The sequence below is a fragment of the Falco punctatus genome, assembly GCF_963210335.1.
Source record: "Falco punctatus genome assembly, chromosome: 3".
Classification (NCBI taxonomy): Eukaryota; Metazoa; Chordata; class Aves; order Falconiformes; family Falconidae; genus Falco; species Falco punctatus.
In genome coordinates, this window is record NC_137582.1 from 107298676 (window position 1) to 107312619 (window position 13944).

At 41.4% G+C, this 13944-nt stretch overlaps 1 protein-coding gene across 1 annotated transcript in view; it reads left to right on the forward strand.

Annotated features, from left to right (window-relative positions):
• The window catches only part of MORN1 (MORN repeat containing 1), a gene marked incomplete at its 5' end in the record, with an annotated part of 180856 nt that overhangs the window by 137610 nt on the left and 29302 nt on the right, over window positions 1-13944 (forward strand).

The window sequence follows — 13944 nt, forward strand, 5'->3', positions numbered from 1 at the left end:
CTCTGGTGGGAGAGGACTGAAATGCCACATATTCCAGTTGTTTGCAATATATAGTCTCTGGAAAGTGTTTATTTTTCTGAGGGAGCATTGGACGTCTCTTTTATCTAGATACCCAGCTGTTATGCAATTATGTTTTCTTGCTTATGAGATCTTTAGTTTATTGAGAAGAAAAAATGACACAACTTTCTTCTCAACTGCTAGTTTGTTCTTTTATTCTGCCTCAAACAGGCTACATTCCTTAAGACAGTCTACATGACATGGCTGAGATCAAGCAGGAACAGCAGAGAGGTTGTTAGGAAGGGTTGAAGCTAAACATGAATCAGCTGAGTAGAGGGTAAGTTTGTTAGACCATGCAAGTAGGGGGAAAAAAAAAAGACCTAATTTTACATGGCTATTTTTGAGGCAGCAAATTGTTACTAGAAATTATATTCTGTCACTCTTGTTCCTGTGTTGTGCTGCCTTCTCATATTGTATAATATCCAGTTATGAGAAGGAAGACATATGGAGAATGCAGATAGGCAATCTAACTCTTGGGTGAGGATTATACAACACTTTTTCCTGTTATTTGTATAATTAACTTGATAATACAGACTTTTATGATTTTTTTTCTGCTGACTTCTGGTGCTTTAATCACTTGGTGAGAGACACATTGAGAAAATAAGTGTTTCAATTTACCGACTTTCTTAAAATTGTACTTTACTTTAAATTGTTCCTCCATCTCTGTGTTTGGCATGACAAAGAATAGCAAAGCCCAGGCAAAGACAGGTATATCTTCAATAGCATGCAACACTGATCTTTTTTTTTTTTTTTTTTTTTTCCCTTAGAGAAACTAGAATTTTCTTAGAAATTATTTTCTTTATGCTACATCCTGCAAAAAAGAAATTATGTTTTAATAACTGGAAGAATACTTACTAGCTTCCATCTTCTGTCTATAAATCTAGAAACTGGATTACTGGGAGTCTAAGTATGTGGGCTTTAGTGGCAAAGGAACAAATGTATATCACAATCTATAATTAGCTCAAAAGAAAACTGTGTAACCATGTTTTTCCTTTTTTTTTTTTTTTTTTTTTTTTTTTTAAACCCCAGAAATATCTCTTTCTAGTGATAACTCAGCCACTTCTCATCCTGACTGTGTGTAGATCTTTAGGCCTTAAACCTATCACTTTTCTCAGATTGCAAAATTCCTAACTTTATTCACAAAATGGCACTGGCCTGAATACAAAGTGCCACACTTTATGTGGGAGGAAGAAGACAGGAAAAATGTTGTGGCAGGTGGCTTAAAATAAATAAGAATAAAACAAGCTCTGTTGGAAACTGCTTGGAGCTTTGGAATGTTTGAAGCAGTCTCTGCAAACCTGGGTCGCTTTGGAGAGCGCTTGTGAGAAGGTCAGCTGCAATCATCATATGGTTCTGCAGTTTTTTTGCATGGATATTTTTAAGAACGACGTGGTGTGTGTGCATTCGCATCCTAGGAGATACATAAACTAACCTCTAAATACCACACCAAGACCCTAATTATAAATCCAGATATAGGGTACATATCATGGACTTGTATGTTAAATATAATGCACCTGAGACCAGGGTTTGGCCTTAAAGCTATAGTTACTTCAGCTTTTCTCTGCCTGGATTATAATTTTAGTAATGTGAATACGAAACTGTGCAGATGCTAACCAGATGCTAATATCAAACTGTAGTTCAACATGTTTCCATGTAATAACTACAGTGTTACTATGGTGATAACAGATTCACTAGAGGTTTGATTTAATAAAGCAGGATTGCATGTTAGTATCTGTACAGTTGCCATAGTTTTAGCCAAACAATTGTGCTTCTTCTGACTGAATTGACGCTGTTGCCACTGAGCTTAGTGTCCCTTGTAAATCTATTTTTCAGGAATAAATTTGCTATGTAAGCGGGTTCTAGTGTATTGCTTTAATTGACCTCTTCTCTCCAATGGCAAAAAATAATAGTTTTGAATATGAACACAAAAGCAGTTTTGCTTAGAGGTTTGATTGTCTTCCCCTCTCTCCTTTGCCCCCTAACTGCTGCGCTTGGCTTCAACTTTAAAGATACTTGAGCCAACTGCCCAAGACTTTCCAAGAAAACCTAAGAATTTAGAATAAGCAAAGAATCTAAATTCGCTTCCACGTGAGACCACCTGTATCTGCAAGCGGCAGAAAAGGATGTCCAGTTTTATTGCCACCCATCCAAGAAACCGCATAATAGGGACTTGCACGTTGTTATTTTAAGCTGATAAACTGCAGTCTGCTAGATACAGCAGGATTCGGCCTTCAGTAAGTTCTGCCGTTATCAGTTCTGTTGGCGTGAACACACACCAGGACTCTGTATGCTGTTGTTCTTGTGCTTTGGTTCTGATCTTCCTTGCCTCGCGTCCTGCCTGGTCACCCGCCGGTCTGCAGGGCAGCCGCCAGCGCCCTGAGAAGAGAAAGCAATCGAGTTTCCCCTCGCAGTGCTCTCGTGAGGCACAGGAAGGCTGGGTCCAAATGAGTCTGTTCCTTCCCTGACCTCAGACCAAGTGCTATTCCTTTTTGAACAGCTGGAAAGCTTGGTGGGTTCTTAGGGTGCGGGATCTTCTTAACCCTCTGTAGCTCTGCTTACAGCGATACGATTGCACGAAATGGAGGGCAGGTGTGGGTCAGAACCAGGAACTCATCTGTTTTCTAGGAGACCACGCAGAGCTTTTGGCTTCTTTTATGTCTTAATAATAGAAGTAATAATAACAATAATTAATGACTATAATGATAGTGATAACCTTCCAGCTGAACATGTGCAATTTGTATTGCCTCAGCATTATTCCCAGGCAGAGCTTCATTGATATTCCGAGCATTGCCGTGTCTGTCACTGCTCTATGCACTTTGGGTCTGGAATCTCTGGGGAGCCTTGCAGCTGTCAAATTGACTTCCATCATTTCTCTGTGAGCCGAGAGACAAATTATCCAGCTAGCCATCAGACCAGACTTTGCCATCCAACTTGCAATCTCTAAGTGATAAAACGCCGCCTGCCCGTTCCGGCAAACCCTTCGGCCTCGGAGCTGGGGGTGGGGGGTGGGGGGGAGCCGGCACTACCCGTAAGGTTTGGGCTGCCGGTGTCCCCGCTTTTATACTTGACAAGCTGCGATTAGGCTGCTTATTTTTATTTTTTTCTATTTTTTTTAAGAGGTATTCATGGTCTAGTGATTTGGCAGTCGCCTGGGTGAGTCAGTGACACGTGTGGGCCGGGCGCCCCCGAGACAAAACGCACCCCACGGGCCCGGGGCGGCGGGGGCAGCTGGGGGGGCTCTCCCGGCGTGAGGAGGGTTTGGGGAAGCGCGTTCTGGTTCCTCCGAAGCCGCTGGCGAAGCGCCCCGTCCCCCTGCAGACAGGCCGTGCCTGGCGCCGGCCGAGGGGCCCGACCCTCCCGGGCCGGGTGCTGCCGCCGGGGTCCGCGCAGTTTTCCTGAGGGGCAGAGCCCCGGGGGCGGGCCCGAGCGCCGTGCAAGCCCCGGGGCCACGGACACTGGAACAGCGCGGGGCTTGCCGCTGCCGGCGGGGAGAGGGGCCCGGGCCTGGCGACTCCGCCCCGCCGCGCTCCTCCCGCCGCCCGCGCCTCGGGAGCCGCCGCTGCCGCCCGGCCCGGGGGTCCGCCCGCCAGGGGGCGCCGCCGAGGCTCTTAAAGGGGCCGGCCGCGGGTGAGGGGTGAGGGCCGGGGCCCCGCGCGCGCTCTTGGCGGGACGCCGCTCCCCGCCCGCCTGAGGCGCGGAGGGCCGCCTCCTCCTCACCGGGGCTGGTGAGGGACGTTTCTCCTCTTAACGGGAGGAAGTGAATCCCCGAGGCGAGGGCTGACTGTAAGTAGGCTGCTAGAACCTGCCTCGGGGTTGTTTTGGAGGCTGGCAGCGGGGTTTTACGCCTAGAGCAGAGGGCAGCTCGGCAGGCCTCCAGCTGCTTGCATTTTCCCCTATAACAGAGGTTACCCGTGTACGTGAAGGTCAGACACCCCCTAAAGCATGTCATATCCTCTCAGTCTAACTTTTTAAAGTTAACTAAGTATGCAGATGTTCAGCCTTTTAAGCAAGCTAACATCAGTCCCCTATGCCCCTAACCTCTCATCTTCCTAGGCCTTTCCTAGAGGTTTGGTTCCAGAAAAACATCTCTGAATCCCCAGGAGCTTGCTGCTCGGGAAGGGAAGAAGACGTCTGGGTTTCTCAAGCAGTCCTGGGGACAACATTAGGTGCCACTAAGCAAGCTGCCTTTATCAGATTGTGCCTTTCTCTAGATCATGTCTGTGGGCAAGACTTGGCCTGGAGTAAAAGTCTATGAGAAAGCAGTACTTAGCAGAGCTGTGATCTCCCTAATGATTTTCCTCTCCCAGTTCTCTGGAGATCTAGGTTAAAAACAAAATATCACAGCTCTTCTGAACAGCATTTCTCTCTAGCTTCTTGATTCGAAGTAGTTGATTTTAAGGGCTGTTTTCTGTTCCATTTAAGGATTCTTAACATGTGTTTTAAAAAAACAAAAACCAAAACACAAGAATTGTTTTCTTAGTGTTACACTTCTATGTGATAAAGAAACAAAGTGTCAGATCATGTTTCCTTATGGCCACATGACCATGGTACATCCACTGGCTGCACACAGGCTCCCAGATGGAGGTCGGTTTGACCTGTAAAGCCATCAGAGGTGGGGATCTATCTGCCTTATAGTAATCCAGCTTTTTTTTAATTATTCCATTACTGTTGTAATCAGCTGTGTTTGGGTGAAGCTGCAAGCAGGATCTGCAGGCAGGCAGTTTTCTGATGAGGATTTTCATCTGCTCTTGAGATATAGCCTGCTCCTTCAAAATAGCTCAAGTTTTGTGAAACTTAGAAATGCTCTTTCAGGTCTGTGTTTCCTGATGGTTTCATTGTTTCTTTGCTCACTTTGCAGTCAGGATTGATTGCTGCTGTTCTACCTCTGGTGTAGTAATCATCATATGACAATCTCTTGAAGATGCCCAGAGTTGATGATAAAATACTTTGCATTTAAAAGTGACATTAATATGCTGAAAGTTAAATAACGATCTCCAGTGTTATGAAGTCATTTAATACTGGTACCGGGTCTAAAATGCACTTTCACTTTTTTCGCTTTCTTCTTTCCAGCACCACCATGTTTAATTGTGGCTGTCAAAGTACAAGCCAGACGTGGCATTTAGCAACCTGATTCTACCACCCTTCTTTCTTTCCGTTTCCTTTCCTATAGGCATCCACAAATGCCTATACCAGTGGGTACTCTGACATTTCCAAATTGCAGTTTGATAGTGTCAGAAAGGTTCATGAATTATTAAAATGTCTCAGCATCAAAGAGGTTGGAAAATTACATATAATTTGACAAAACAAGCACACAGAAAAAGAAAACCCCACCCAGGCATTCCCAAATCAAGAGGGCACCTTTAAAACTTTCATTTGAATTTGCTTAGAAGGTTTGAATAGTAGGAGAGATGCATGAGTCATTCTCTCTCTGTCTCTCTCTAGAACAGGAAAGCTAGCAGAGGGTGGAGGCATGTCAGCACATAGTGTGGTACACTTTAAAATATCAGCTGAAATGACTAGGCTGAAGAAGTGGGAGGACTGATATTAGTCACACGCTATTACACAGTTCAGAAGACGAAGGCAGAAGGAATTACCGGACAGGCATATGCCACTTGGCCCAGCATTTTAGAACACATATCTTGACTTCAGATCTCTTCATTCTTTCTTCAGAATGCCTCTGTTTGCCATGCATTCTGAGTGAGATTCATTATCTTGGCCCCACAGTGAGCAGCTGACTGCTCTTAAGCTGAGATGTTAGAAAAAATGGTTGAGTTTACCACATAGGCAGTATCAGCAACTTACATCCATGATCATTTTGCTCAAGCCTTTTGTTCCTCATCCCACTGGACAAGCACCAGAGCTGTTGCAATCTTCCAGCTCCATGAGCATTAGTAAGGAGGATGAGGATCTGTGTAGGAGACGCCAAGATCATGGAGAGATCTTTGATATGATTTCCTGCCCTGCTGCAAGCAATTCTGTGTTAGCTGTCTGCACAGTGAAGTAATATAGTCTCTGTTTCTTAGGCCCTGTACCTTCATCATTCTTGGCATTTACAACATCATGCAGCTGGCCTACCTTGCAGAGAAACAGACTGCATTTTTTTTGGTGACCACAATACACAGGCCAAGAACTTGGGTGTAAGTTCCTCAGGCTTTGTCATTGCAGTAGTAACAGAAATTAATTTGGTTCAAGAAAAGGGAAAGTGTATCCTTTGGATGTGTGAACTTCCCAGTTATAATGGAAAAAAGCTCTTTAACACCAGAATTTTTCTAACGTGTTGAATGTTTACTTCGGTGTCTGTAGCTGAAGGATTTTGAAGAGGTGTGCAAACCTCAGCTCACCTCTGTGTGCTCATCTTGCTCTCCCAATGAATCTGAAGCTGTTACTTAAATGTACTTTATATGCAGAAATGAGGGTAAGTGACCAAAGAGATACTGCAAGAAAGAGCTGGTATCATAGCCACAAATTGAGCTCAGGAGTTACCTTTTCCCTTTTGTGCAAGCTGCTTGTCCGTGTTAACCTTCCAATATATTGCAAAAACATCTTGAGGCCAAACAAGTAATAAAAATTGCAGATTATGTGGCATAAGATCTTGTCTTGTCCTGGGTTGAGCATGGATACTTCCAAATTTAACTACCAGGCTCTGCACATCCTATCTTTCCCAAGCTATCTATTTTTGGGTAGTTTTTAAGTCTAGACCACGTGCCTGGTGCAAGGCAATTAGTTGTGCTGAGTAGGTCTGGCAGTCAGTCATTCTTGAACTGAGTCATAAACTGCCCTTGGTGGTAAGGCAGGGGAGATGATCCTGGGTTTGCCCAGGTCTTAGTGTAGTATGTCCCTCTGCTTACCCATTTTATCCAAAGATGGGAAGAGGTTTGTACTTAGGTGACCTTGTCGAGAAATACAAACAACAGTTTTCTGGGCAGACCCTCTGCTTGGGCCTGCAGAAGTTTGCAGGATACAGCCTTTTTATGTAGCTGAGTTTTTAACAGAAGGTGTTTCATTAAATAGCCCAGATCTTGTCTCTGTTCTATACCGCTTTATCTCTCTGCAAGTACATCTGATAATCTTATATATCACGTTTCACCAAGCCAAAAATAAAACCTGCAACAGACCTTCCTAGTTGTCTGTGACTGTCTTGTGAAGTACTTCCATCAGCCATGTGAACCATTGTGGATTTGTTCTTACCCAGATTTCAGCCTGTTTGCCATGTGCAAACATTTCCTTAGTACCACTCAAGAAATATTTTAGGTGTCGCATATAATACCTTCTTTAGAAGAAAAAAAAAAAGTCATGATCACTTTCTCTAATTTTCTGACAAATTTTGAAATCAATTATTGGAATTGTACCATTCCTCTGCCCTAATTGGATAGCTGGTGTCTTAACAGCTGTCACGAATTCTCAATTGAGTAAAATACAGTGCTAAAGCTTATGGAAGTTTTTATAAGTGAACTATACTAGCTGATGTTATTAAATCATTTCATTAGGTAGAACATCCAGAGTAGTTTACCTTTCCCTCTGGTTAATGTGCTCTGTAGGCTTGGCCACAGCATTTTTAATGGCATATATTGAAATCTCCTTCCCAGAACCGCTATTTTAAAGATAATAAGGGCAATAGCAGGCAAGGAAAAAAGATTGTCTTGCCTTTCGTGGTGAAACTTGGCTTACTGTGTGCGTTTGTTTGCTTTTCTGATTTATTTTCTTTTGATCAGAACCATCTGACCCTCGTGTTTAAAGGAATGTTTTTTTGGAGTTTTGAAGTCTGCCTGTTATAACATCAGTTCTGCAACCTGCAGCGAAAGGAGCAGGCAGATGCGTACTCAGCTGAAGCTTAACAAATCTGTCTTTGTTGACATGCAGAATCCACAGCTGCAGCATGTGGATAGTATCCTCAGTCCCTATATGAGAGGTAAACATCCAGGCTGTGAAGTTATAGGTTCCCTCAATTGGTCAGAATTTTCTTAATGTTCAAAATGCTGTACGCGGTTTTCTCGTGTGAACCTTTCTCTCAGTGTTTGAAATGGCAGCTTTCTTGCTCAGTTTGAAATACATTTTCCTCTCCTCTGCACAAAAAATATTCCCAGCCTCTCCATTACGCATTCTGTTTTTAAAGGCAAAGCCAAAAATATTGGATGCTAAGAGAAGTGCGCCCAGCAGCATGAGAAAAATGTGCTAACAAGTCAGCCAGTATACACCCATTTCATGCACAGAACCAAGATCAATGCTTTAGCAGTGAGATCATGCAGGCTTCGGGCGGAAACAAAGAGCACTGAGATGGGGATTGCTGCGATATGTGGGTTCTGTGTTTTATGTTCCTAAGTTCTCCACTGTCAGAACAGAGCAGCAGACAGTTTGTGTTTAGTTTATTACAGAATGCTAGAGTAGAGAGAGTAGTTGTTCCTTTCATGGGGCCCTGGTTCTTTTCTTTGAGAGTGCAGTCTCATTTGTCAGTCGAACTGGTCTAGGTTGGCTTTGCCTCCACATTATATTGTCTTGCCCCTTTCCTTTTGCAGGCAGTCATGACTGTGCAGTCAGTCATTGAGATAAGGAGGCGGAAATCTAAAAGGGTAGGTTTTTTCCTCCTTGCCATGTTTGCACCCTGATCAGGCTGACTGCTGTGTTACAGCACGTGTGGTTCAAGAAAGGGACCAAGACGAGGAGATGGCAATTCTGCAGCTTTCGACAGCACAACAGGTTACTGGTTTTGTAGACTGTGAAACTATCCATTCACTGCTAACTCCTGATTAGTATTGAAAGAGTCTGTTAATGCTTAAAGTTCTATCTGCTTTCCAAGTAGTAAGTTCTTATGAAAAAAAAGTCATCAGAGTTGCAGAAAAAGTCAGAAAGCACTGTATTTCCTGTGTTGTGGCAAATGAGCTCTTCTTTTCTGTTGATGTGAAACCTCTTGATTTTGCCAAAATACCATTTTCCTATGGACCAAAAGAAATAGGAATACAGTTTCAGACTAGATATTGTCTGATGTGGTTTTGGCAATTAAGCTATCATTTAGGTACCTAATTTGGGAGTTGAGCTCACCTGGAAAATTTGTCTTAATTTTTTGGTAGTGAATCATGAAAATGTACCTTCTTCTTTGTGAAGGGCTTACTAGTCAGAAATTATAGAATTGTCCAAAAATTGCTGTTTCAGATTTGAAATTCCTGGCTCTTAATTCAGAATTTAACCTCCTCTGAAAATTTCAGAAATTTTTCAGACAGCCATTCACCAGTTATTTAATTGTATATATACACCCCTGTTTTGATTTCCGGTTTAAATTGTTCTCATTAAGGATTACTTTTGACTTAGAGGAGTCTGGTAGCATTTAGGAATGATAGGAAACTGACCCTCATAACATTTACCCTTGTGTGGTTTGTCTCTGATTATGTGTGCTTTCTGTATCTCTCAAATAAGTAACATGTTAGAAGTGAGCATGGTTGTGCATGTAGCAAGTTTCTAACACAAACTTGTGCAGGCAGTACTAGAGAGGGCTGTACTAACTACACAGAGGTTTTACTGCAGTCAGTGACCAGGTACTTCTCTGGAAACAATTCCTAACATCTTATTTCATTATCGGGCGTAAAATAGGTCACTTTGTGGCTTTGAATTCTGTAGTGAATCTGTTCAGGTGACCTCACAGCAGCATCCTACAATCTGGCGTGGTGGGTTGGAGCAGCAACAATTTCTTCACAGCATGAACCTGCCACTGCCCTTCTTGGTTTTTCTTTGAAGTAGGTCAAGTCTGTGAACTGCTAAGACTCTGTGGACCCCTCATTTATTTTACCAGTCTAGCTTCCAGAATGCGGAGTAGAAAGATCACCTGCTTCGTTCTGTCTTAGCAGTAGCAGCTTAGGCACAGAAAACACAGACAGTGTGTGCTAAGCCTAAATCAGAAAGGCTTGCAGTAGTGTTGTACTTCAGCTTGAAGAGGATAATCTACAAAGGAAAGCTCTTATAGGACTGGTTTCTGTTCGGTTGTTTAGAAATGATTCACTTTGTCCCTTTTCTTTGGTTTTCTGGAAGTGGTAAGTTGCATAACCACATTTAAGGTTTTACTTTAGTAAAACAGCTCTCTCGGTCTGCACAGCTTCAGGAGAAACCCTTATATTCAGGAGAGTCATGGGACACCGTGCTCAGAGAGGGCCTGCTCGGAGCACTGAGGTGCCAGTGGCATCGTGTTGAGGGACAAGGAGGGCGAGAGACGGGGAGGCTATTCCAGTACATTTTGGTCATGGGTAGATCCTGTAAAGAGTTTAATAACTGAAAATATCTCTAGCTTCATTTGCATGTTTCTTCTGGGATACAGGATGTCCACCGTCTTCTCATGGACCTGGATGTACTAGAGCTGCTTTGTAGTTGTCTCAATGTGGTCTCGCTTGAACCTGAGGGGGTTAGAAATGAACTCCAATTGCCTAAACTCTCCTGATTTTTCCCCATAAATATCTAGCTTATATGTGCAGCAAACTTTCCATTCTGGACATCATACAGACATGGTTCTCATAAGTAAATTACTTTTAGTAAACAGCAGTATCATGATTTAATCCAATTAAACAAAACAATATGGATTCTTTTTTCCTTAGCAAGGCAGAGCTGTAGTATATCTTTATTAAATGTATTTGAGCAACCCACTTGAAAAGATGAGGGTCCTTTGAACACGTCTCTATTTGTTATGTTTGTACAGCATCTAACACAATGACTTGTAAATTCTATGTCTTCTACCAGAACAAAGTAACAACTCCTAGATGGCCCTCTACCTACCTTCCCCAAAAACTCACTAAAGCAAACTGTTACTCCTCAAGACCTCCTCCAGTTTTACCTATTGTGCAGTGAAAAGCTTGAGACCAGCTTTTGACATACTGGTTCCTTTAGTAAATTGTTGCCATTTGAGGAAGGTTGAATATAAGCATTGATTCTTTTTTTTTAATTTTTTTTTTTATAAATTTGCACTTTAACTTTTTGCATTGCAATTTGTTGTCTGCATCTTGGGTGTTTAGTTTGATTAGTTTAGTAGTCTGGGTTCTGTCTAGATGGTGAGGATGGTCATCCCTGAGTGGAAACAATGGAGAGTCAAACTGTGCCCATAGTTACGATATGCTGTGCTCATTCTTACCTTTAGTTTCAATCAATTTTTGTATGAAGTTGTGCTTTCCAAATAATGGCTGTACATCTGTGAACCAGTAGTTACTCAGAACTTCAGACAATAAAATTGTAATACACTCTTCTCCTTTATAGATATCCCTAATTGGTTTCACTGCTTTCTTAAAACAATTCAAACATACAATATTTATTCCCCTTTCAGCTATGTAGTGGGGGATTGTTTTGATATTTTGTGGCAACAGTGGCCACAAGGGTAAAAATACATTTTTCTGCTCTATTTTTGAATCTTTCTCTAAAATTAAAGATGGGTAAATGTTCTTGATAGTACATCTTGATAAGACCAAAACCTTGTTTATTACTTTTAATTATGAATTAATCTTGGAGGACAGCACCCTTTCACTAACTAAGCCAATCAAATGACCCATGTGATTAAGTATTAGTAATAAAATGGTACGCTGTTGGTACTTCAGGAAAAACATTGCCTTTTTCTTACAAAAAAATTCAGTGATTTGGTTCCTATGTACAATGTTATAATTGGTTTATAATTCATTATGCTTGATCACCATCTAATAGTGCACTGTGTACACCTGAAAAATTCCTGCAGTTGCAGGAAGCCTGACAGCAGCTGCTGTTGTCTTCTCCAAAAATTACTTCTGAACTTTTCCTGAAAAGTGCAAAACTTCTTTTTAGGAGTGTCTGTCTTGACTTGTTAATTTGTAGTTACAGGCCATGTGGGAATGTGATCTAACCAGCTGAATAATACTTCAACCTTACTAGCATGAGCATGTTGTTTACTTTCATGCTCCGCTTATGCTAAGTGGTCAGATCCTCTAATCTGTGTCTCCTGTAGCTGTATTTAGCCTTTGGTAGATCAGTGATAGAATCATCTTTAGGTACCAAGAGGCTGAATGTATATGACAATCAGTTGCAGACAGACTAGAATTATAATGGAAATACATTTCATCTGTAGGTTTTGGCATTCTTATTTTAAGTTAATATAAGTTAATAATCCTTGGGTTTATATTGTGTACATGTGTGTATGCACAAGCTTTGATCTGAAGCATATTGTTTGGGGAAATACAAGAACTTTCAGCAAAAATTGCTCAGATCCACTCCAAATAACGGACTGAATTTGAACTAGGACTCACGTTAGCTGTGATACTCGTCTCTTACTTACATGTGGCAGGCTCAGCCCTGAACCCTGACCCCACAACTATTTGTATGTGTATTTCTCATGTAGCGATCATCATCTTATATAACTATCTTCCATTGTTCTGACACGTATGGGTTCACACATAACCCAAGGCTTTAGTAGTATTATGTACAATTATTTGAAATCATTGCCCATGTGTCCAAAAGATGACTAGCAGAAATAAAAAGCAATGGTTCAGGGTTTTTTTCTTTTTTATTTCTTTTTTTCAGTTTCCTTGATGTTTCATAGTTTGGCTAAGACCTTTCTATTTTTTGCTTTGAGTTGCTACCATCCAGGTTTTTATGTGGACCTCTTTGGAACTGTTCTTTGATGTCTAGGGTATTTAAGCCAAAATTCTGTTCATTTTTTCCTGGCGGCAGCTACTTCACAGTGAGTACATTAATTAAAATTTGTGCTTGTCAAAGACGGTATCTTCAGGTTTTTTGCCACAGCAGAATGAATCTTTTCTTTAGCCTAGTGAGACTGTCACAGTACAGCCAATAGAGACAGACAGTATGGATTCTGAGATGTAAAGAACAAAGTATCACCCTGGCAGCATCAATTTAAGCCTTGTCATGCTTTTATACCCTTAACGGGCACCTGGTTTGTAATAGTGCTGTTCACCAGCATCTGCCATATTGAACAGATTTGAGAAAGTATTATTTTATACCCTAGATAGTGCAAATACAAATAGCTGTCAGAATTGTTCAAGTCATTTGCTATCAGTCTGATGCGTGAATTGAGAAGTTTTTCATGCTAAAAGGTAGTTGTGGTGGAAAGGTGGGGAACATGCTGCTGCCCTCATGTTGATGATTATTCTACCCCACTGCCAAACTTCTCAAAATCCTCATTTACCTTTTTTAAATCTTTTTTCTATACTGTTTCTTACCAAGATTGTTCTTAATACAAATATCATTTCACTGCTTCAAGCGGGTGACTCAAGAAAATGTGCAAGCAGTCTGCAAAGTTACTTTTAGAGCAAAATCCAAATGATATTTAGTGTGTAAGTGTATCTAAGTCTTCTGGCCTTTCCTAGAGTGTCTGTCACTGAGTTCTGGGTTTTTTTTTTATTTCATTCTCAAATAAGGTTTTTCTTTTCACATTTTTGAGCTAGTAATGTTTTGTTTCATTTTTTTATTCATAGCAAGGGAAAGCAAAGTTTCCTGTTAGAACAGATATTCTCAAGTTTCAATCATAAGTATTGGATGAGAAAAGTAAAGCAAACATAGAACTTTTATCATTGATATGGATGTGAATATGTCCCAAGATACTTAGCAGCTGTCTCCTCCTTTATTAATGATATTGCACAATTAGCTATTACACAGAGCTTTGTCACTAAATGCATTTCTAAGGTGAGTATATATAATTTTCCCCATTTTATTGACTGAGGAAATTAAGGCCTAGAGAAAGGAAGTGATTATTCACAGACCCTGGAGAAGAAATTGAGTCCAGAATTCTGTATAATGGACCATGTAGACAATGTGATGTGCCCTAGAATAACCATTGCATTTCAGATATGCCTGTGTTGCTCCGCATTCCAAAGAAATAAAATAGCTGTTGCTCTTCTTTTTAACCAACTGTTCCTCTCTCTTTCTCTTTTCCAG